The 22,721-nt window shown below is 39.5% G+C and overlaps 1 long non-coding RNA gene across 1 annotated transcript; it reads left to right on the top strand.

Annotated features, from left to right (window-relative positions):
- The first annotated feature begins 13,819 nt into the window (after positions 1-13,819).
- LOC141573389 (uncharacterized) lies at positions 13,820-20,359 on the top strand. Its single transcript, XR_012499081.1, has 4 exons — positions 13,820-13,928; positions 18,570-18,666; positions 18,967-19,142; positions 19,970-20,359. It is a non-coding gene; the product is annotated as an uncharacterized LOC141573389 (long non-coding RNA).
- The last annotated feature ends 2,362 nt before the right edge of the window (positions 20,360-22,721 follow it).

The raw sequence follows: 22,721 nt of genomic DNA, 5'->3' as shown, positions 1-22,721 counted from the left end.
AGATTTATGTAGCAAATTTAAACCTAGGGTATTTGTTGTGTAGGAATTCTAGAAATAAACAAATTGATATATAGTCCGCCTGAAGAAGCATAGCCTTTCCATTTACAACAGCATTAAAAATAAAATGAGAGATACATTTAACAAAAATTTACAAGATTTGTACATTGAACATTTTGAAGTATCACCGAAGAAAACTTTAAAAGATTTACATATATGGAAGGCATCCCATGTTCATGGAATAGTAGACAATATTGTTAAAAATGTTAAGACTTCCCAAAGTGATCTACAAATTCAGTGGAATCGCTATCAAAATTCCAGCTGAATTCTTTTCAAAAATTGAAAAACTGATACCAAAATTCATATGGAAGTGCAAGGGGACCAGGACAGACAAAACAATCTTGAAAAAGAAGAACAAAGTTGGAGGACTCACTTTAAAGTTTACTAAAAAGCTATAGTACTCAAGTCAGTATAGTGCTGGCATAAGTTTGGATAAATAAGTCAATGAGACACAATAAAACCCAGAGGGGAAAAACTTACATTTACAGTCAGTTTTCCACAAGAGTGCCAAAAACACTCCATTGAAAGAATAGTCTATTCAACAAATGATGCAAGGACAGCTGGGTATCTGCAGGCAAAAGAATGAATATGGAATCTGGACCCCCCATAATGTATATAACAAATAAAAATTAATTCAAAATGGATCACAGACAGAAACATAATAACTAAACCTATAAACTTTCTAAAAGAAGACACAGTATAAATCTTTGTGGTCCTAGGATAGGTTTTGGTTTCCTAGATACAATACCAAGAGCAGAAGTGACAGAAGATAAAGGCAGATAAACTGGACTTCATCAAAGTTAAAACCTTTTTCTTACAAAGGACATCATCAAGAAAGTGAAATTACAGGGGAAGGTTGTTTCTAAGGGATAGAGTGCGTGCTTAGCAAGAAAAATAAAATAAATCAATACATCTAATTACCTCCCCTATAAAGAAATTGTTTTAATGTTTAAGAAGACTAAAGTGAAATGAGAATCTGCAGAATAGGAGAAAAATTTTGCAAAGCATATATCTAATAAGAGACTAGTATCCAGGATATATAACAAATGCTTACAACTGAACAAGACAAAGAAAATCGACCCAATTTTTAAATTTGCCAAGGATTTAAATAGATACACAAATGTCCAATAAGCATATGAAAAGATGCTCAGCATCACTAGCCAAATCAGTATCAAAATGCGATCTCATTTTACACCCAATAGGATGGTTATAATCAAACATGGACAATAACAAGTGTCGTTCAGGAGGAAGAGATACCTTATATGTGGCCATTGGAAAGGGACAATGGTGCAGCTTCTTTGCAGAAGTCTGGTGTTTCCTCAAAAGTTTAGAGTTATATGGCTCAGCAATTCCCCTCCTACATATTGAGCCATCCCTCAGTATCCTCGGGGGGTTGATTTCTGGAACCCCCACCCTGGATACCATAATCCAAGGATGTTCGAGTCTCTTTACAATCAGCCATCTGGATCCATGAAGTGGAAACTACACATAAGGTGGGCCAACTCTACAGCCAAAAGAATGAAAACATATTCTCACAAAAAACTTGTACATCAATATTCATAGTAGCCAAAAGTTACAAACAATATCCATCCATCAATGAATGTATAAACAAAATTACCAAGCATAGTCCCACAAAGTTTTGGTCTTTGAATCTTTGACAAAGGAGGTGAGAACATACAATAGAATAAAGATAGCCTCTTCAGCAAATGGTGTAGGGAAAACTGGACAGCTGCATGTAAATCAATGAAGTTAGACTACTCCTTCACAGCATACACAAAAATAAATTCAAAATGGCTTAAAGACTTAAATATGTAGACAAGACGCTATAAACCTCTTAGACGAAAAGATAGGCAAATCATCTGACATACATCTCAGCAATGTTCTCCTAGAGCAGTCTACTCAAGCAATAGAAATACAAGCAAATATATATAAGTGGGATCTAATTAAACTTACAAGCTTTTGAACAGCAAAGGAAACAGTAAGCAAAACAAAAAAACAACCTATGAAATGGAAGAAAATATTTGCAATGAATTAAACTGACAAGGGCCTAATTCCCAGAATATGTAAACACCTTTTACACTTGATAAGAAAGAAAAACAAACAATTCAATCCAGAAATGGGCAGAAGACCTAAACAAACATTTCTCCAATGAAAACATACAAATGGCCAATAGGCACATGAAAAAATGCTCAATATCATTATCAGAGAAATGCAAATCAAAACTGCAATCAAGTATCACCTCTCACCAGTCAGAATAGCCATCATTCAGAAGTTCACAAACAATAAATGCTGGAGAGGCTGTGGAGAATAGGGAACGCTCCTACAGTGTGGTGAGAATGCAGTTTGGTGGAGCCATTATGGAAAACACTATAGATGTTCCTCAAAAGACAAAAAATTGACCTCTCATATGACCCAGAAATCCCACTCCTGGGCTTATATCCAGAAGTAACCCTAATTCAAAAAGACACCTACACCCCAATTTTCAGAGCAGCACTATTTACAATAGCAAGACATGGAAATAACCTAAATGTCCACTGGCAGATGACTGGATAAAGAGGTTGTAGTATATTTGTACATTAGACTACTATTCATCCATAAAAAAATAATAAATTAATGCCATTTGCAGCAGCATGAATGGACTTGGAGAATGACATTCTAAGTGAAGTAAGCCAGAAAGAGAAAGAAAAATACCATATGAGATCGCTCACATGTGGAATCTAAAAAAAAAAATAAAACAACCAACAAACAAAAAGATAAAGTTATCTACAGAACAGAAACAGACACAGAGACATAGAAACCAAACTATGGTTACCAGAGGGGAGAGGGTATGGGAAGGAATAAATTGGGAGTTCAAGATTTGCAGATACCGACTATGTATAGAATAAACCGCAAATTTATACTGTATAGCACAGGAAAATATATTTAGTATCTTATAGTAAATTATGTTTAAAAAGAATGTGGAAATGAATACAGGTATGTTCCTATATAACTGAAGTGTTGTGTTGTACACAAGAAACTGATGCAGCATTATAAACTGACTAGACTTCAATTAAAATATGTTTAAATAGACCAAAAACGAACAAAAAGAAAAAGGATATTATCAAACCAAAGAATAAAGTACTGATTCAGGCTACAACATGGATGAACCTTCAAATTTTATGCTAAAAAAAGCCAGACACAAAAGGGCTAATTGTGCCCTTTTAGGTGAACTGTATCTAAGCGTTTATTGTACTATTCCTATAAATTTTCCGGAGGTTTGAATTCTATCAAAATCAAAATAAAATGTATTATTCATTAAAAACATAAAACGATTCCTCACAGGAGGGCTTTAATTATTAAATGCAGAAATGCATGTAAAGCTCCTGGAACAACAATTTGCATGTCCACAGACAGTCACTGCTGTCACTGCCACTCAGGGGGTGGTGCCAGCACTGATGAGACCTGCCTCCACTTGCGGCCCTGCAGGCAGGAGTGAGGGCCTGGGCTCTGACAGGCAGGGTGAGCGTGAACCTGGGTCAGACACAGCAACGCCCCAGACTCTGCGATAACCAGCTTTCTTATACAAACTTCTCCATGTAACATAAACACACTACAGGGATGTATCTTACAACACAGGGAATATAGCCAATGTTTTACAAAAACTATAAAAGGAGCATAACATTAAAAATTGTGCATCTATTTAACACCCTGATACTTATATCATATTGTAAATCAGCTATACCTTTATAAAAAATTAAAAAAGTGATTTTAAAATGTTTTCCCTTTAATATTCCATTCGGTTTTTAAGTAACTACTAAACAGCTTAGAATGTATAAAAGCATTTAAGTGTGATAAATTTGTTTACATATATATTTACTTTCAACTTCCTGCTAAAAGAGAATTTAAACAATTTTTTAAACACAGCTTAACAACCATAACAACAAAAAGACAAAAGTGACAGTGAAGAGAAAAAGGAGATTCAATACTTAAATGAAACCAGGGGGAGGTAAAGTCATAAAAATGGATGCCATGAAGTCAGGGTAAGTGTTAAAGGCCGACTAGAAATTCAGCTGTAAGATTCTTGGCAGCTAAAGCAAAAAGAAAAAGATGATGAGGTGGTGGTAGAGCTCAGTGGTAGAGCGAGTGCTTAGCATGCACGGGGTTCTGGGGTCAAGCCCCAGGGCCTCCACTAACAGATAAATACACCTAATTGCCTAACCCCCAAAAAGAGCCCCAAAGAAAAGGAAAAGAGAAATTTCTTTATGAAAGATATCTGATATTAAATTTCGATTAAATACTTAAAAAAAAAATAGAAAAAGATGAGTGACACAAGCGATAATGCCCGTGAGATAAATCTGCGGTGGCTGCTGGCAAGTCCCCATGTCCCACGTGGGAAAATCTGAAACATCCTTCTCACCACTCAGAGTCATCCTCAGCCCACACCACCCCTCCCCCTGTTAAATGCAGGAGCACAAGCAGGGCCTGGCCTTTGCTCTCTCTGTGTCACCACAGTGAGACAAGATGGAAGGGGCCAGAGCACAGCCATTCAAGGAAAGCCACAGTAATTAACATCAAAATGGTGAAGCATTCAACCCCCAATAGGCCTTGAGGCTCAGGATGAAGAGATTTAACTTCTAGCAGAACTTGAGCATCATTTTACACCCACTGTAATAGTAACATGGTGAATAACACAACCCCAGGCATCATGGCAGTCCCAAGGCTAGCCAAAAAAGGTCAAATGGTGGGAAATGGCCAACTCCCTGGGAATTCCAACCCCTTGCCCCTAGGCAGGTCCTTCTACTTATTAGCATATGAAACCACCAAGCCCATGAAAACCAGCAACACAGCACCACCTCGCGGGCACCCCTCCCTCTCCCTCTTTGGAGAAGGCCCACACTCTGTCTGTGGAGTGTGTACCTACTTTTTTTTTTAGTTAGCATTAAAGATTTTTATTTCAAAATACAGACGTTTTCTAAGCATTACAGCCAACAGGTGACACTTAAAATTCAGCAACGCTTTGTTTACGCTTTAGCCATAGTTCTAACAGATTTCATGCTCAAAAAAAACAAAAAAAAGAGAAAGAAGAAATTGAAAAAAATAAAAAACCCTGCCATATTTGAAAGAATTAAGATCAACGATAGTCAAATTTCAAGTAAAAATGCATTTCACACAAAATAGAGAAAATGCTCAGAAAGGGTTTTATATCTGGAACAATTCCTTGAAAACTTCCTCACATTCTTTTTTTTTTTTTTTTTACATTTTTTATTGATTTATAATCATTTCACAATGTTGTATCAAATTCCAGTATTCAGCACAATTTTTCAGTCATACATGCACATATTAACACTCATTGTCACACTTTTTTCTCTGTTAGTTACCATAACACTTTGTGTAAATTTCCCTGTGCTGTACAGTATAATCTTGTTTATCTATTCTACAATTTTGATATCCCAGTACCTACTTTTAATCTGAGCATCAAACCCCAAAACCTCGTGGTGTTTCTCTTGCCTTTCAATGTATCTATCTGAATAAATCTACCTTTACTCAACAGTGGCTTGGTTTTGAATTCTTTCCTGCATGAAACCAAGGACCCACATCGGACGGGGCACATTCCAGGGGCTCAACCAAAGCCTGGGGCACAGCCCTTCTCATGCCCCATGTTTTTTTTGTATCAACAGGACTGGATTTTGAAGGGAGCTCTGAGGACCCAGCTAAGGGACAGAAGCAGCCCCCAGGGCTCGAATTGGCGGGCAGCCCCTCCCCCAGCAGGGGCCTGGGGTCTGCTCAGTTCTCTGTGGTTCTCTGTTGTGCTGACTCCCCAGCCAGAGAGAGTTCTCCCTAGGCCTATCCCCACAAAACCCTTCTCTCCAAAATACAAGCACATCATGTCACAGTCCTCTTGTTCAACCAGGAAATGTTCAGCCCACATTTTCCTTCCCCAGTAAAAACCTAACTGTCCTCCCTCCGATCCCACCACTTCTTTCTTTGTGAGAACTCTGCACTCCCCACACACCATCGTGAACGCAGGTGCCTTGCTGGTTGGGACCGAGATGTTTCAGTCTCACACAGCCTGCGTCCTTTCACTTTACCCTTGCTACCTTAAAAAAGTCTTTCCTGAGTCTCCCACCCAACTGATTCTGAAATTCAAAAAGTGCTGAGTTTACGGTCACTATGTGCATAATTCCCTGCTTTTGGCTAGGTTTCCTTCTCAAGATCTTCATTAAGGAGCTGCATCAAGACGTTTTAAAGAGGCTATTCTTACATCTGAGCAGATGAGCCTGCATAAAATTTAAATGGCTTTGAAGAGAGAGTTAACCAGGAACAGAGAGGTCGCAGGTCCTAGTCAAGAGTGTCATGAGGCAAAATGTTCTTCAAAGGCTCAGAGTGGCTTCTGAACACGGAGTCAGAAGGGAGGAGGTGCCAGGCAGTGAGTGGGGTGAGTGACACAAGGTACGCTTCCCCAGCTGGGGAAGAAATGGTTTTTTTTCTATTTTTCCAAAAAATTTCTTACTATCTTTTTCTCCTATTGTCACATACCATTTCCTATGAATTAAGAAAATCAATGTCAGTCATTTGGGCCACTTGGGAGAAGCTACATGATGCCATTCACAGGGCTGGGGCATGAGAGCCACACCAGTCTAAGTTGAAAGACAAGCGGGGTTATTTCCATGGTGATCACGGGCATGCAGCAAATTTCCCAGCTTCAATGACCTCATCTCAAAGGTGGGGCAATAAAACTACCTAGCAAAATGCATGATGATTATGGCCAACATCTGTTTACTAGGTAAGTGACCGTGACAGCTGCCAGTTAATGGGGAATGAGAATGATCAACGAGGCCCAGTCTACCTGGTCACAAGCACCCTGCCTTCCTGCCTTGGTGCAGCAGCAGAGCTTGTTTAGCTGAGATGAACGCCCCCAGAGGAGCCCCGACGAGAAAGATCCCAGCGCTGCACTGCGAGGCCTGTTCCTTTCCTTCTCAGAGCTGATCACAGTTTGCAGTCATCTGTTTTTATGTTTATCACTTTTGTAACTGCCTCCCCTCCGGAGTTTTGCTCAAGGAGCACAGGGCCAGGTGTGTCTTGCTACCTGCTGGATATTCTGTGCTGGGTGACAGTCGACCAAACATCTGGCTCTGGTGCTTAACGAAGAGGGTAGAAGGCCCAGGGGCCCATGCCAAATCGAGGCACCTGCACCCAAAATTATGGTCTGACTTTGGGCAAATTACACAGTCTTCTTTACCCTGAGATTCCTCATCTGTCCATGAAAATAACTGCCCATGGCACACAGAGTTACAAGGATTAATAGAAATCACCAAATTCACAACGTATTCAAGGGGCCACCAGTGCGCCCTCAACAGACACATGCTGTCTTTACGGCTCTGACACACGCGAAGCGGGGCGGCCGCACACAGTGAACACTGCTAAGTGCCAGTGTGTTAAGTGCTTCATGTGTGCTCTAATACTCTTTACAACTTACAACAATCCCAGGAACAAAAGAGTATTATCATGCGCATTTCACAGAATCACCAACAGGTTAAGAGAGGTTACATTCTATTCCAAGGCCCTATGGTGAGGAAATGGCGATTTAAACCTGAATCTGGGCCCAGACGTGGGCTCCATCTCTCTCCCATCCACCTGACAACTTGCCTATGAAATCCACCTGTCCAATACACAATTTCCAGCTGGCCAGCTCTTAAATGCATTGTGTTCCAACTTTTGTCAATGTTGGTTAATTACCATAAATTGTTCTCAGAAACCACTACAGAAAAGAAAGGTGGAATCACGTTCCTGCCCACAAAGGAGAGGAAATCTGCCTTGCCTTCTCCTGTAATGTGCAGAAAGCCTTCCCTACACCACCAAATCATTTTGTATCCTTCCTCCATGTTTATGTTTGCACGCAGCTTATTAAAGTAGAAGGTAACTGCAGTAATTCCATCTCGGTTGCTTTCCAAGGTTGCAGATTATCCATAGTCAGTCTGTGAAAGAAATTATTACAATGTGAATGAAAATACTGCAACCATGTCAGTAAACAAAGAATGCTGAAACCAAGTCATCAGCGGCTGCCAACACACCCCAGCAAGGACAGGCCTGCAGCCCAGCCTCTGCAGCCACTCACAACGGTGCCCTCTGAGCAGACTCAGAATAAGAAAGGACAGGATATTAGCCCTAGATAGCTAGGTGTTTGTCTAAAGAAGGAATTCAGTGAGTCCAAATGTTTGCTTCCTCCCATACATAGAAAAGCACTAAATTCTTGAACTTGACATACCTGGCTTTCTTTAGATAACAAGCAATCTTTTATTGTTCCAACTTCCCGGTCTTTGTTGTAAAGCTCCTATATATCCTAGTTCCTCCCGAACCTCTTCTGAGCAGTCCCTCAGAGAGATCTGAGAGGCTGTCATCCCAGGTCAAGTCCTCCTGCCAAATAAATCATAACTCTTAACTTTTAGGCTGCACATGTATTTCAGTCAAAAGTTTTGGAAACCATGAAAGGACCCAGAGCAGACTTCTCTCCAGCTGAACTCTCCGAGGAACTGGAGCCTTGGTACCAGCAGTGGCCCTTTGTGCCCGTCTGCCTCCTCGGGGAGTCCAGATGAATTTGAGTGAGTCTCTTCTGGTTCTAGGATCTCCCATATTGGTTGATGATCCTGAGTTTTATTTGGCAGTGTATCCAGGTACCTGGCCCTCCAGTTGAAAGATACTGGGGGGAAAATTACCCACCCAGTGGAGACATGCTGGGTGGGGCCTGGTTGAAAGATAACAGGAAACACCCAACTTGAGGAGACGTCCAAAGTGGGGCTGGTGGAAACATACCAGGAAAGTACTCACCCAGTGGAGACGTCCCGAGTTGGTCCAAGTTGAAAGACACTGGGTTCAGGACTGAGTGGTTAGGTAAGAGGCTGGTCTAATGTTTTCCTCAATTTGGTTACCTCTACTGAATTTTTCAGGATAAAAGTAAAACTCTTATGAGGAACTTTTCAACTCCAAAATTGGGACCCTCCTCCTGGCTGGTAACAGCTTTCTCCAGTGACAGAGAAACTTGCAGGTTTGGTAGAGGTAAATACTTCATGCCATATAGTTGTCCCTGTGGGAAAACTTACTAGCAATTTTATTTTGAGAACCCGACCTTAGAATGGGGAATAGAACTTTCAAAAAAAGAAAAAAAAAAAGAAAAGAAAAGAAAAGAAAAAGAAATGACAGATTGCCAGCCTCCATCTTATACCACAGCCAGGTTTATATACGTACAAATCTTACAACATTAATTGCAAAAAAAAAAAAAAACAAAAAACCTCACGCTGAAAGTAACTAACCAGGACTGTTAAAAACATTTTTAGGAATTCTGAACTTATAAAACAAAATCCCCTTTAGGGGTATCTTGGATGTTTTTTCCTATGTCCTTGAAATGAAAACTTTTTATCTTTCTCTGGGTATTTTATTTTTGTGTACGTATATATATATGTGTTTCATTTTTTTTTAAAGGAAACCTTGGAATCTGCCATACAAAAGGTAGAAATATTGTGTACATATGGTGGCCACGCAAATAAATTGGGATTCTCAACAATCCTTTGATTGTACCAATTTTCAGATATTTTGCCATCTTAACCTTTGTTTCATCAGCATGTACCACAAAGGCCTTTAGCTTTTGGAGAGTAAACTTTTGAATTTTATTTAGGCAACACACCCACTCTCATGTGGAAAATCCTCTTCATCTTATTGGTTTAAAAAATATATATATATTTTATTTTATATAAATGAATATATATAAATTGATGGCCATATGTTGGATCCTTTAATTTGGAAAAACTTTTAAATTGGTGAAAGTTGAAAGAGCTCTCTGTATAAACATCTGTTTTATTGGTAACTAATAAAATCAAGTTTAAAGGTCGAAAAATATATCTAATGTTTAACTTAATAACTCAGTTAAAAAAAAAAAACTGGTTTCAAAAGCTACATTTGTGTTTTTACTTTCCAATCAATGGTTTTAGACATGCTAATAAAAACTTAGAATAATTAATGTTAATTAGGTTGAATAACTGGAAAAAGAATTGTAAAGATATAGGAAAAAAAAAGATAAGGGGCTTATCCCAAATGGATAAATATTTTTATATGGTTATTTTGAATGAGATAAATAAAATGGACATTTTTGCATTTACATGCAAGGTTTTGATACTACACTACGTAAAGTTAAAAAAAAAAGAGCCAAAGATATCACCTACTACCTCCAACATTAAAGTTCAAACAAGTCCGTTTTATTTACCACAGTTTTAAATATATGTATTTATAGGGCTAAAATATATATATATATATATATATAAATATATAGACTGAAATACTTGATCAATGATTGGGACAACAGACCAATTAATGAAATTAAAATTGAGAAGGGCCTAAGCTCTTTGGCTCAAACTTTGGGATCCCAGAGACTTTTCTATAAAATTAGATACAATGCACGGAAAAAAAAAAAGGCTTTTGGCACTCCTTCTAGAAATAAGAATTAATGATTAAACATAATAAATATAAAAATTAAAGGTATAAAATTTAATAAAATTGAGATAAAAGTTTGTAAAAATTGGTATATTAAATGGGCTTTGTATAAACATCTTCCTTAATTATCTTTTGGGATAGATATGTTTCAATGGAAAAACGCTTCCTTTTCTTGGTATTACAAGGCTGGGCACGTATCTATCCCTCAGAAAATATTAATTGAACACAGTAAAGGAAACCAATAGAGTTACATGAGCTGTCCAATATAACGTAAAACTAAAAACTAATATTCAGTAGCTAATAAAAAATATAATAAGAGGTTTACCCTGGGTTTAACCTATAACTCAAGGAAAAGAGACCTTACTAAATGCCTTATGCAAGCTTTCAAAGGCAAGATAAAGTAAACCTTAAAATTTTAAACATGGAATTCTTTGTTTACAGCTCTTCTCACTGATACAAAGAAGCAAATTAAGGAGATACAATTGGGCCTGCATGACAGAGAAATTCTCTGGGGAACTGGAAGCGTGTGTCTTTGTCTTGCAGATCAGAAATGTAAATACAGCAAACAGTGACCTAGGACTGAGCCTAATTAGCTCAAAGAGATAAAACTCAGGGCCAAAGAAATTTGTGGCATTTTACAACTCAGAACCCTGATGGGTCCTTAAGTCTTTGTCAAGAAATCTTAAATGTCTGTTTCATAAATGGTAAGACAGTGATTTGAGCAAGCAAATTCAGTTCACTACAACTATTATTATACTTATCTCATAAGTAAGTTTTGAAGTGAAGCTATGAAATCTCTAACTTTTGTCTGTTTATAAGCCTGCGTACACATTGTAGATGTGAGATAATTCTACAGCTGAAAAAATAAAAATCAATGTCAAAGAGCTCTGCTTAATTGGCGTAAAAAATAAGAGCTTACAAATTAAGTAGTTTTAAAATAAAAACTGACCAAATTGACCTTCAGCTTCATGTGAACTGGGAAATATTCAATATTAAGATAATATTTGATATTGTTTAGTTTAAGTATGTTCTAATTAATATAGACATCTTTAAAGTCACCACTATTAAGTATAGTACTTTTACTGAACCTAGGTTTAATGAAAGTCAAATAAGATCCTGTTATATCTGGTGCAGATTTGTTAAAAAATATAATAGTAATGTGGTGTGGTAAAATTTAAATAAATTAAATGCAAATGAGATGAGAGCTTTGGGTAAATTTTTAAAATATATTTTTAAAATGTATATTTAAGATAATCTCTAAATGTTTGATATCTTTAAATTCTAGAGTTGTGCTACATTAAGTTAAATGATAGGATTTTATTAAATAGCTATGCCATTTTCAGATAAAATAAGATTGAAATATGAATTATTTAACATTTAACTTCCTCTTACAGAGAAAATAAAGGTGTTTAGAAGTATTAATAAATGGTTGGTGCCACCTTGAAATAGTCTTTATTATTAAGGGAATGATCTCAGTATCCTAGGAAAGTAAGATAAATGTGTAAAGGAAGATATAAGAATGGAATTATATTTTGTTAATGAAAAATAGTGACTTTGTCCTGAAGCTGGTTACTTCTGAATGGAATAGAAAATAAGGAACAAACTAATATGAGTATAGAAAGCTGTGGAAGGCTTGTGGAAGAGGAACCCTGAAGAAAGGGATTTGTACGTGGTCGGAATTGGCTAAATTTAGAATCAACTTGGGCAAAGTAAATGAATCTTAGACATAAACTGGTACAAGAGTAGATTTGGTTTACTCTCTGTTAAGAGGACAAAATTGTCTTGAAATGTTAATCCACCTTCAGTAACAAATTGTAAAGCTTCTTATACCACTTACCTGATCTGTTCTGCCTTTACCTTTGACGTATTTTCTTAATGAATAAGTACTACTTCACAGTGATCTATATGTTTACGTGACCAAGTGTTTTAAAATCTTTTAACAAACTCCCCAAATATCAATTTCTAATTAAAGTTCTTTTAATCTCCAGTTAAGTTTGGGATGCTACAGAGGGCCCCTGAAACATCCCAAAGAGAGATTTTAAACTAGTAAATTTATTTGGCATGTTAAATACATGGTATTGTCAAATGAATAATAAATCTTCTAAGGTTATATTGTATGAGAAAATATTATTAATATAGATACTCTAGAAATTATATGGACTCACTAAAATCTGGCATATCTAAAATGTTACCAGTCATATTTCTGGTTATAGTGACCAGGTTTCTTCATCGATTATAGTGTAACGGTGTCTAAACATGCTTTTAAATTTTTGTCATTTATAGACAGTTAATTGCTTTCTTCTGATGATTTTGCAAAATGCTTTCTCTTCAAGGAGATTTACTGGTTTCTAATAAATTTCAAACTATAACACTGAACTAAACTCGGTAAGAAATTTTAAATGTCTAATGAAAACTGATTAAAAAATTAGTTACATGGGACTGAGTAAACTGGTGAATATGGTTATAATTTTTGATTTTGTCTGACATACTACTGGCTTTTAACCTGTTTCCCTGACATAAAGAAACTCTTCTCCTTAACTAGTTATGATTCACAGAAATTTGATAAATTATACCTATGTAAGCAGACTTGGAACAGTTATCTTTTCTCTCTATCTGATCCCTCAAGAGACTAAAATCTCTTAGGTCCCCAGTGGCTCTATCAGACAAATGAGGAAGATCATCTCCTAACAGATATAGGAATCTCAAGGTATTTTAAGGATTTTAAAGAGAAAAGAATTTACCTAAATGTGTAAGGCAGAAAACCATGACAAGACCTTGATGTGGCTTTCCTGGCCTTAGAAAACCTTATTAACATCCTACCCTGAGACTCCTAATTAAAAGTTCCAACACAGCCAATTTAAAAAAGCCTATATGATCAAATAATCAGACTTAACTTGTAAACAAATTACTCTTGATTTGACTATATTTGAGAAAAATGAGGGTAACTTTAGAGAGAAAAAAGATTATATTTTAGTGGATATTAAATTCTAGTTTTGTTAATTGAGGTCTATATTTACTAAGACATTTCCCAGATCATTCCTTGCTGTTATGTCACATTGCTGTAAAGGTTAATTGAATTATGAAAAGAATACTCTAGGTTTGTTTCTGAAGTTCAGTAATCTATCCTTGGGTAAATTTCCAATGCCCCATGACCTGCAGCCAGGGGATTATACATACTGGAACAGGCATGACTTAAAGAACTGTCTACTACCTGAATGGAAGGATCCTTTATCAGGTACTCTTAACTAGACCGTACATACCAAAGCTGAAGGAAATGGACTTTTGGATTCATTTCCTATCAGAAACAGCCCCTGCAGTGCACTGGCCTATAGAGCACTGCTCACCTTAAAACAATGCCCAAATGAAGAAAAATCTACCCAGGCCAGGATGAGAAGACGACGACATCTGAGGTAAGACAGCTGACCCAAAACACCGAACCAGGCCTGTATGCCAATTACTTTGATAATTTCTCCTACCTTTGATTATGAACTACTCCAACTGTTAAGTTTATGGTAAATTACCTATGTCTAGTACTTCTGTGTTACCTTGGTGGGTTTCCCTACTCCAAGGCTCTAACTAGATAGCCCTCAGAAACGTTATTCTAAAAAGGAAATTATAGTTCTGTTTAGGCCACTGTTGATCTTACAAGGTGGGAGACCTCACCAGGCTAATTAATACCTGCTCTGACCCTGACCATAAATATGAAATTTCTCATAAGATGACTCAAACTCAATCAGGAACAGAAGCAAAATTTTAACCCAAAAATATAACTTCTCGACTATTAAATTCTCATTCGTGACTTTATTAACTTTACTAGCTTTATTACTTATATCCTGTCTATATAATAAAATTGTTGTCTGTTACATTTCCCAATGTGTAACTAGGCCTACAATATTGATGATGGCTAAACATCTTGAAGAAATAGATAAAATTTATAACCCTGTATAAAATAATTGTAATAGTGTGATTCTAGGTATGGGAATGAGCAACGAAGGGCAAACATTTCCTCGATCATAATAGACTAGTAAGACAGGCGATCCAGAGAAATTTTAGTATCAACATGTCCTGATAAAAAATCTAACACCTTGAATGGCAGCTCAGGATATTCTTCAACTTAACTAGGAATGAGCCATCCTAGCACCATGGGACAAAATTGGTCATGAAATGTCTCTCAAAATATTGGTCGAATTTAGAACCAAGGGGGAGCACTGTGAATGAAAATACTACAATGTGAATGAAAATACTGCATCCATGTCAGTAAACAAAGAATGCTGAAACCAAGTCATCAGCAGCTGCTGCCACTCCTCAGCGAGTACAAGCCTGCAGCCTAGCCTCTCAGCCACTCACAGTGGTGCCCTCTGAGCGGACTCACAGTAAGAAACAACAGGATACTGGCCCTAGATAGCCAGGTGCTCGTTAAAGAATTGAATTCAATGACCAAAATGTTCGCATCCTCCCATACATAGAAAAACACTAAATTCTTGAACTTGAGATACCTGGCTTTCTTAGATAACAATCTTTTATTGTTCCAACTACCTGGTCTTTGTTGTAAAGCTCCTATATATCCCAGCTCCTTCCCTACCTCTTGGGAGCAGTCCCTCAGAGTGATCTGAAAGGCTGTCATCCCGGCTCGAGTCCTCCCTTCAAATAATACATAACTCTTAACTTTAAGGCTGAATGTTTCTTTCAATCAAGTCCCAGAATAGACACAACTCATCAATTATGTAATGGAACACACTGGATCAGGAACCAAAAGCGTGTCCTAGTCCCGAAAACCACGGGTTCCTCTTTCTTCCTGTCATTATACAATCCCACCAGAACTCATTACTTTGCTGTCTGCTCAGACCAAACTTAGAGAAGAGTCAACTCAACAGAGTGTCTTGCTATGGAGAACCCCCTGCAGAAGCAAGGCGGTCAGCCTGCCCTCCCGCATGCTCTGCTGACCCCTACTGTCATCCGTGGAGACCAGGCCAACTTAGCTATTCCCAAGACCTGCAAAGTCCCACACATTAAATAAAAGCATTTTATTTTATACCATATGTTATGTATATACCCATCTCTGAAAACAGCTTTGCCAGAAGCTCAAATCTTCAACATGGATCTGCAAAGTTAAATCCAGTCCCCAAGGGAAAACAAGTTTTATGAGGATACTAAGGCCTCCAAAGTTCTCTCCAGTAACTTCAACCAAACTGCCTGAAGGTCTGCAAATGCAGGCGGCTACAAGTCTGCTTTTAAAGCAACCTCTTCCTGCCCTCAGGGTCTACAATGTCCCTCTGCGCCCTCCCATCTCAGGGTAAGAGCAGCCGCTGCAGAAACTTGCAGGGTAGCACTGACAGGACAGGACACAGAGGATCAGAGCTAAACTAAGCCTTCTGATGACACGAGCCTGTCACTCTGTCACTTTACACATCAAGATATATGTAGAGAGAGGTGGAGTGATATTGCTCAAAGTCACACAGCTAATAAGTGGCAAAATCTATAACTGCTCCTCCCTCCGGCGTGATGCCCCAGCTGGGATGGCCACAGGGTTCTCTCGTGCCTGCCTGACCAGTCCTTTCTTGTCACTCATAAACCACCACAGGGTCGGACCATTGCCTGACTTTTCAGCATCTTTTCCCTCCAGTCTCTCAGGAACAAGGCTTCTCAGGCCACTGTATCACTTCCAGGTTCCCAAACCCTCCGTGATCAGGCTGGTCTTGCCTGTGTTTCCGGCCCCGTGCTCAGAGGCACTTTCTCCACTGCAGGAGGATGTTTCCACTCTCCACAGGGACACCCCCTCAGAGGAGCCCTCTTCTCGCCCTCAGAATGGCAGATGTCCCAGGCTACATCATGAGCTGCCCCATTAGGACTGCGGGTGCCCAGGTCTGCTAATCAGACCAGCAGCCTCAGAGCCAGGGATTATGCCCGGGTCACCCTGCAAACCTACTGCCCTCCTCACAGCCCCCAGTCAGCAGGTCACCTGGAAGTCACAGCAAGTGCCCCACCCAATCCTGAAGTCTCTTCATTTGCCAGCACCGCTGATGACTGGTCTCCAACCTTTGGTCAGTTTCGCACAAAACAGCAGCTTCCACTGTGAAGAGGGGGTTTTCGCTCCTCTGCCCCATCCTTAGTGGAAACGTCTAGGGAAATGAAAAGGCCTCTTCTCAACACTTTTCTGATGACATCCTCCCACCCACAATACTCACATGCTCAAGAGAATTGGGTCCACGTGATTTTGTTTCCCTTATGCTAAGTGGCTCAAAACACTGCGGGATTCTTATACTTTTGAGGGTATTTGTACAAAGTTTATAGGCTTTAATCTGTTTTTTTGTCTCTCTTCAGTATCTCTAGCATTTGCCACTTCTTATTCCCTTCAGCAGCCTCCCTCCCAAAATCTAGTTTAGGAAATCAGCTGTGATGAGGGGCCCGGGGGCAGTCACAGAAGATGCTACTAAGGCACAGAGAGACTACAAAATTTGCCCAAGGTGATCAGCCTCAACCCACAACATTGTGTGCCCCGTCACTTTTTTTAAATCTTATGCTAAACAAGCTTTTGTAGATTATGCTTATAAAGAGATGAGGTATCAAAATATATACAAGGACACACATCAACTCTAAGATGTTGATTAACTCCACTATTTTGTTTCTATTTGTTTAATTTCTACTAAAAATTTAAGAACCTCTGCACTCAATATAACAAAATGTTATTGGGTTTTAAATCCAGAATTTAGAGGTTTTGTGTGTCATTACTCATTCTTATTTGTATGTTCACAAGACAAAATGATTTGAAAAACTCTCTCCCCTTCCTCTACTCACTACTGGCTCTCACCTGAGTTCCCAGACCACACATCGAGCAGCCTTTCACTTTACCTACAACTGAACTCATCAGTTTTCCCCCCGAAATTCCTCTGCAAGTTTCCCTCCTAAAAGCACAGCAGGACCATCATTTACCTGATTAATCCACCCAGAAAGCTGGGCCTTACTCCATCCTACCTTCACAGACAGCATTCATCCTTTCTTTTTACCATCTAATCATGTCTTCAATCTGTTCGCTTTTACCCACTGACCATCTCACCGCTCAAGTGGAAACCACCAACACTGCACTCCTGGACTCACGAGTCTCCCAAGTGGCCCCACAACCGCTCTCCCCTACTTGAGTCAAATGGGATTCTGTCAGTCCCGCGCTTATAGGACTCTTTTCAATCCCACTGTTCTTAGAAGAAACTCCCAGTTCTTCACCTGATGAAGGTCTTTGCCATGAAACTGTCAGCTCAGGGAGGGCAGGACACGCCCTCTCTCCTCAGCCCCGCCCTCTGGCAGAGCATCAGCATGGAAGGACCTGCTGAGCTACACCAGTCTGTATTCTAAACCTGGTCTTGTGTTCTTAGCAAACTGCTTCACTAATTCATATAAATCCAAGGTAGATTAGAAAGATCTTAGATGTTGAGCTAGAGTATTGATTTGGGGATTTTGCACTAGCAACCTGCAAGTACATGTTCTAATGATTCTCTCTTCTAAAAACCACACTCAGATTTAAGTAGTACTTGTGGAATGTCTTCAGAGTAAAAGGGACTGTACTTTTACAGACTTTATGTTTTATAACATGAACAAACCAGACAGGGTCACAAATGGAACTGCCTCACAAGTGACAGAAGACAGGTGAGAGGCATATAGCAACAGGTCACATAGATGGTAAGAGAAAAGTTGATTCTCCAACCCCCCCCAAATTTCCTCAAAAAACCAAAAACTCTGAATTTTGAAAGTAAAATACTATCATATAAAGAAATAAGATAAATAGTCCTCTTCATCAGGGTTTCAAGATCTGACTCCAGAATTTTTAGCAGGCTATACTGAATCCTAGCACAGAAAAATCAGATGGAATAGTGGTAAGTTTCAGAAAAACTGCAGTAATTCCTCCAATTGTAAGTGGACATGCACTCACCTATCGAAGGTGAATGTAAACCGCATTCTGGAGAAATTCGGAAGCTCCCAGGCTCCGCTTCTGGATGGCAAAGACACGGACAGCTTTGAAGCATGCTTCTAACTGAGTCACCGGCATTCTTACACTGCAGGGGGAAACGGATGCTCTCAGTTATGAGCAGAGATGTTCCTGTCGTGTCTCACAGCCCGTGCCTGGGGACTCAGTGCCCTGCAGCAGCCCGGCCCAAGGTGAGGACATGCAGCATGGCCCACCCAAGCAGGAGGTGCACTGTGCTTGAGAAAGCCCATCCCTGATGGGGTCAAGAGGGGCTGGTGGGGTTGTGTGAACCTATAAATGCTCACAGACATATACCTGCCTACATTCAAGTGATACAATTAAGATTAGCAGGCTGTTTAACAAAATTTCAATTGTCAGTGGAAATTTTACCATTCCTTTCCACTTGTCCCCTTCACTCTGAAACAGGCTTAGGCTCTCTCATACCTGCAGCTCTGATGCAATAGTTGTAAAGTCATTTTACTTTGCTGCAGGTGTCCTCGCTCCCCGTTTCGCTGTGAATGTCCTCCCTAACACACTCAGATGTCTTCCTGGATCTCTCCCTGAGTTCCTTGCTCCTGTTCCTCAGATCCTAAGATAAAGGACAACTGAAGACACATGACCAGAAAAGGCACTGTGGACTTGAACAAAGTCCTCTGTGACCCCCTATGTGAGTACTGCCCACCCCTTAATTTTGTTCTCAAGGTTCTGCCTAGGGTGACGCCCAGAGAGCAGAGAGTCCTGGGTCATTAAAGGCTGTGTGTCTTGGGCGCGGGGACAGGTGCAGGAGCTGGTTCTGGAACCGGGCCCATCCCCACCCCTGCTTCTCTCTCTCCGGAGGCCTCGCTGCCAAGCCCCCAGGCTCCATGATCTTCTGTCCTTCTCTTCTACTCTACTCCAAGCCCCTTTCCTCTTCCTTTATTCCCTAATTTTCCCCAGCTGGAGTGATTTTTCAATCACAGAATCTGAAAACATTTCCTGCACCTGAAAAAGAGGTCTCCAGAGGTCAATGCCCATATGCTGGTTCCTGAAGATAGCCCCTGGTTAGGGGGACTCTCACCAAGGGTCACGGGGCAGCAGGCATGTTGCAGGGTCGACCACCCCCAACAAGAATTTGCTGTGACCCCAAGGCACGCACAGCATCCCTGTTCACAAAAATGTATTTGGACCACTTATCCGTTATTAAGAAGCAAAAATAAAAAAAAAAATTGCCCATGTTTCTTAATAAAATTATTTATGAGGTGGAAAAAGAAATTGTAATAGAAAAGAACAAATTTGACTCCATATTAGATGTGTTCCTTTGGCTTTAAACCTCTGCCCTGTTTTCTAGGTTCAGACTTGTTAGCTCTGGAGCTTTTGTAAAAGAAAGTTGCCTTTAGCCTGAAATATCCAGGAGAGACTATTCTCCGGGCTCTGATCTTTAAGGATGTTAGCTCTTCTGCACTTATATATAGATGGCAAGTAGTAAAACAGAATAAACTTTGTTTATTTTTGGAGGTTTTACAGGGGCACCATGATTTGACCCACATGGACAGCTGCAAGAACAAAGGATTCCAAGGAAATCAATTCGTACAGCAAGAAGTTTGCAACAACCAACAACACCCCCGCCCCTTTTTAGTAAAAAAGGAGACTGAATTCTGACTTGGGGAAGAGGGTTCTCCAGGATATCAGTATGCCATTTTCTGGGTCTGCCAGCTTTTCAAATAAAGTCAGTATTCCTTGCTCTAACACCTCATCTCCCGATTTACTGGCCTGTCATTCAGGAAGCAGAACTAGTTTTGACGTGGTAACTAAATGACTTCATTGGAGGTAGTATGTCTCCACTGTTTCCTCATTTCCAATATGTCACAACCTATCAATTTTATATGCTGTTTAACAACACAACCAAAAAACCTTTGTTAGGGAATTGATTCTACGGAAAGAAAGTTATTTCTACTCCTTCAAACCTTTTTTTTCTTTTCTAATTTATTTTGTTTTGCTTATTGAAAAGAAAATAAAAGTGAAATCATTTTATTTCATGTATTTTTGTTACAACTACATATTTTAAATTCTGCAGAAAGATTTAAATTGCATTATAAATTTGTTCATATATTAATATAAAGATATATACACAATCAATGCGGATTAGGAAAGGAATGGATATTTACTAAAACTCCACAGCACATCCAGTCTTTTACAAGCATATCCTGGAATATAATAAGCTCTAGAATCCAGGGGTCCCCCACCCCCTTTCTCCCTGCCGAGTGCCTTAGTAATCAACAACCAAGGCACCATCATAGAGCCACGCGATATATATTTTAGGTATAAATGAGGAAATTAACTCATTCAACTCTAAATCAAAAACCTTAAAATAAATACTGAACTTATTTACAAACAAAGAAAATTGAACACAATTAAGTACAGTTTCTTCCCCAAGGTCACTAAGCTAATAACTGGTAAAGGCAAGATTTGAGCTCATCTGCCTGATTCTAAACACTAAGGTGGAAAACACATTTGATTGTGGAGGGTCCAGCAGCAAAGCCTATCACCCTATCTTTATTCAGATCTAGCCTTAGACAGCCTGAGACAGCACCCCATTCCTATGGAACTCGAGGATAACACAAAGGATTTTATATCCAGTAGTTTCTTATGTCTCATTTATATAAAGTGTCAGCAGGTCAGCAGAAAAAACTCTGGGAAATATGAGTGGGTCCAGAGCTTTTTGCTGATTAGTAACTTTATTTATCAGAACAGCATGACCTTCCAATGAGAGGCCTCATGGACCTTAACTAAAGGCAGGTGAGCAATGAAAACTAGCAAGACCCTGGAACTCAAGCAAGAAGGATCACTGCCATCCCCCACCAAGTTGCCTCTTCACCCTCGTGGGCACGATGGCAGAAGATCCAGGTTCTTGTCCAAGTTACACTATCATGGATTCTCACCCATAAACAGATACGACTCTATGCTGTCTTAAGTCCTTCCCAACTCAAATATGATGACACCAATATCTGAGCAGAATGTCTATGTCTCCACTTCCTCTCTTCTGTTAGGAGAATAATTCTATGGCCACAAGCAGAAATCAAACTAAAAACACCATGCATGAAGCCAGGTGAAAGTCTGCGTAAGACACCTTGCTCTCACGGACAGTGAATGAAAACTCAGAATAAGTGGTTCTTCTTCCTCTGTAAGTGGGAGGTAGCCTGATTGTGTGTGTGTGTGTGTGTGTGTGTGTGTGTGTGTATGTGTGTGTGTGCGCGCGCGCGTGTGTGCGTAAATCAAATACAATGAATTCTGGGATGTGTACAGATTTTTTTATGTTACTGTCATTTCATGAGGATGAGACAACCTTTAAAGTAATTTGAATCTAGTGTTCTGAGACATTCTCAGGTTCTTTTGGTGGAGGAGGGGAAAGGGGAAATGAAAGGAGGAAAGAAGTAAATGAAGCAAAGGAGTAAGAATCCTGCTAGCGAAAGGCAAGACATTAATTTTGTTCCTACTTGCATCACACACAAATTAGGGACTGGCTTTCCCCAGGTGTCTTGTCGAACACTGAGTTGCAGAAGAGGCAACAGCCCATTTCTCACTGAACTTGTGACAGTACGTGGCATCTTATAGACACAAATCATTTACCCTGATCAAACACTCTAGCAGCAGGCCGTAATTCTCCTATTTTGAGACACAAGAAAACAGGAGTTCAAAGCGGATATATAACTTGACAAAAGTCAGAGGACCATTAAACAAGAGAGGATGAATTCAAACTCAGATCTGAATGCAGAGTCTGCTCTTCTCACTCCCAGGACTGGAAAATCCTTAACACACAGGCTCCCCAGCTCCCCTGCAGTGTTCCTGGCGCCAAGCATTTCCCATGTTAATGGTCGCCAGTTCTCACAGTCACAGCGCTCTGTGCAGCCAATGGCCTCCATCGGACCTTGATCATCTACCTGTCACGCCCAACAGGCTTCTCCACAAAGGCAGGAATGCTGGCTTTCAAGTGCATAAAAAGCCATCCCTGGTCTAACCTGGGTTCTTCGGAGGCCTCTCCAGCCTAAAGGCAGCCATGAAAATGCTCACAGTTTGTACATGAGCCACACTACCTCTCTCCATCAGTCTCCCCAAATATACTACTTAGCTACGACCACTTTGATAATCTTGGAAACAAATTTTGAAAAACAGAAAAGAAAGGATTCTGGAACAAGTATTTAATACTTACAATTTTAAATGACAAGTTACAAAGTGAGTATTGACAATCCGAATCTGCCTTCCTAGGTGT

This window comes from Camelus bactrianus, chromosome 15, assembly GCF_048773025.1.
Source record: "Camelus bactrianus isolate YW-2024 breed Bactrian camel chromosome 15, ASM4877302v1, whole genome shotgun sequence".
Lineage (NCBI taxonomy): Eukaryota > Metazoa > Chordata > Mammalia > Artiodactyla > Camelidae > Camelus > Camelus bactrianus.
The sequence above is the reverse complement of the archived record's forward strand: the minus strand, read 5'-3'. Positions and strand labels throughout refer to the sequence as shown.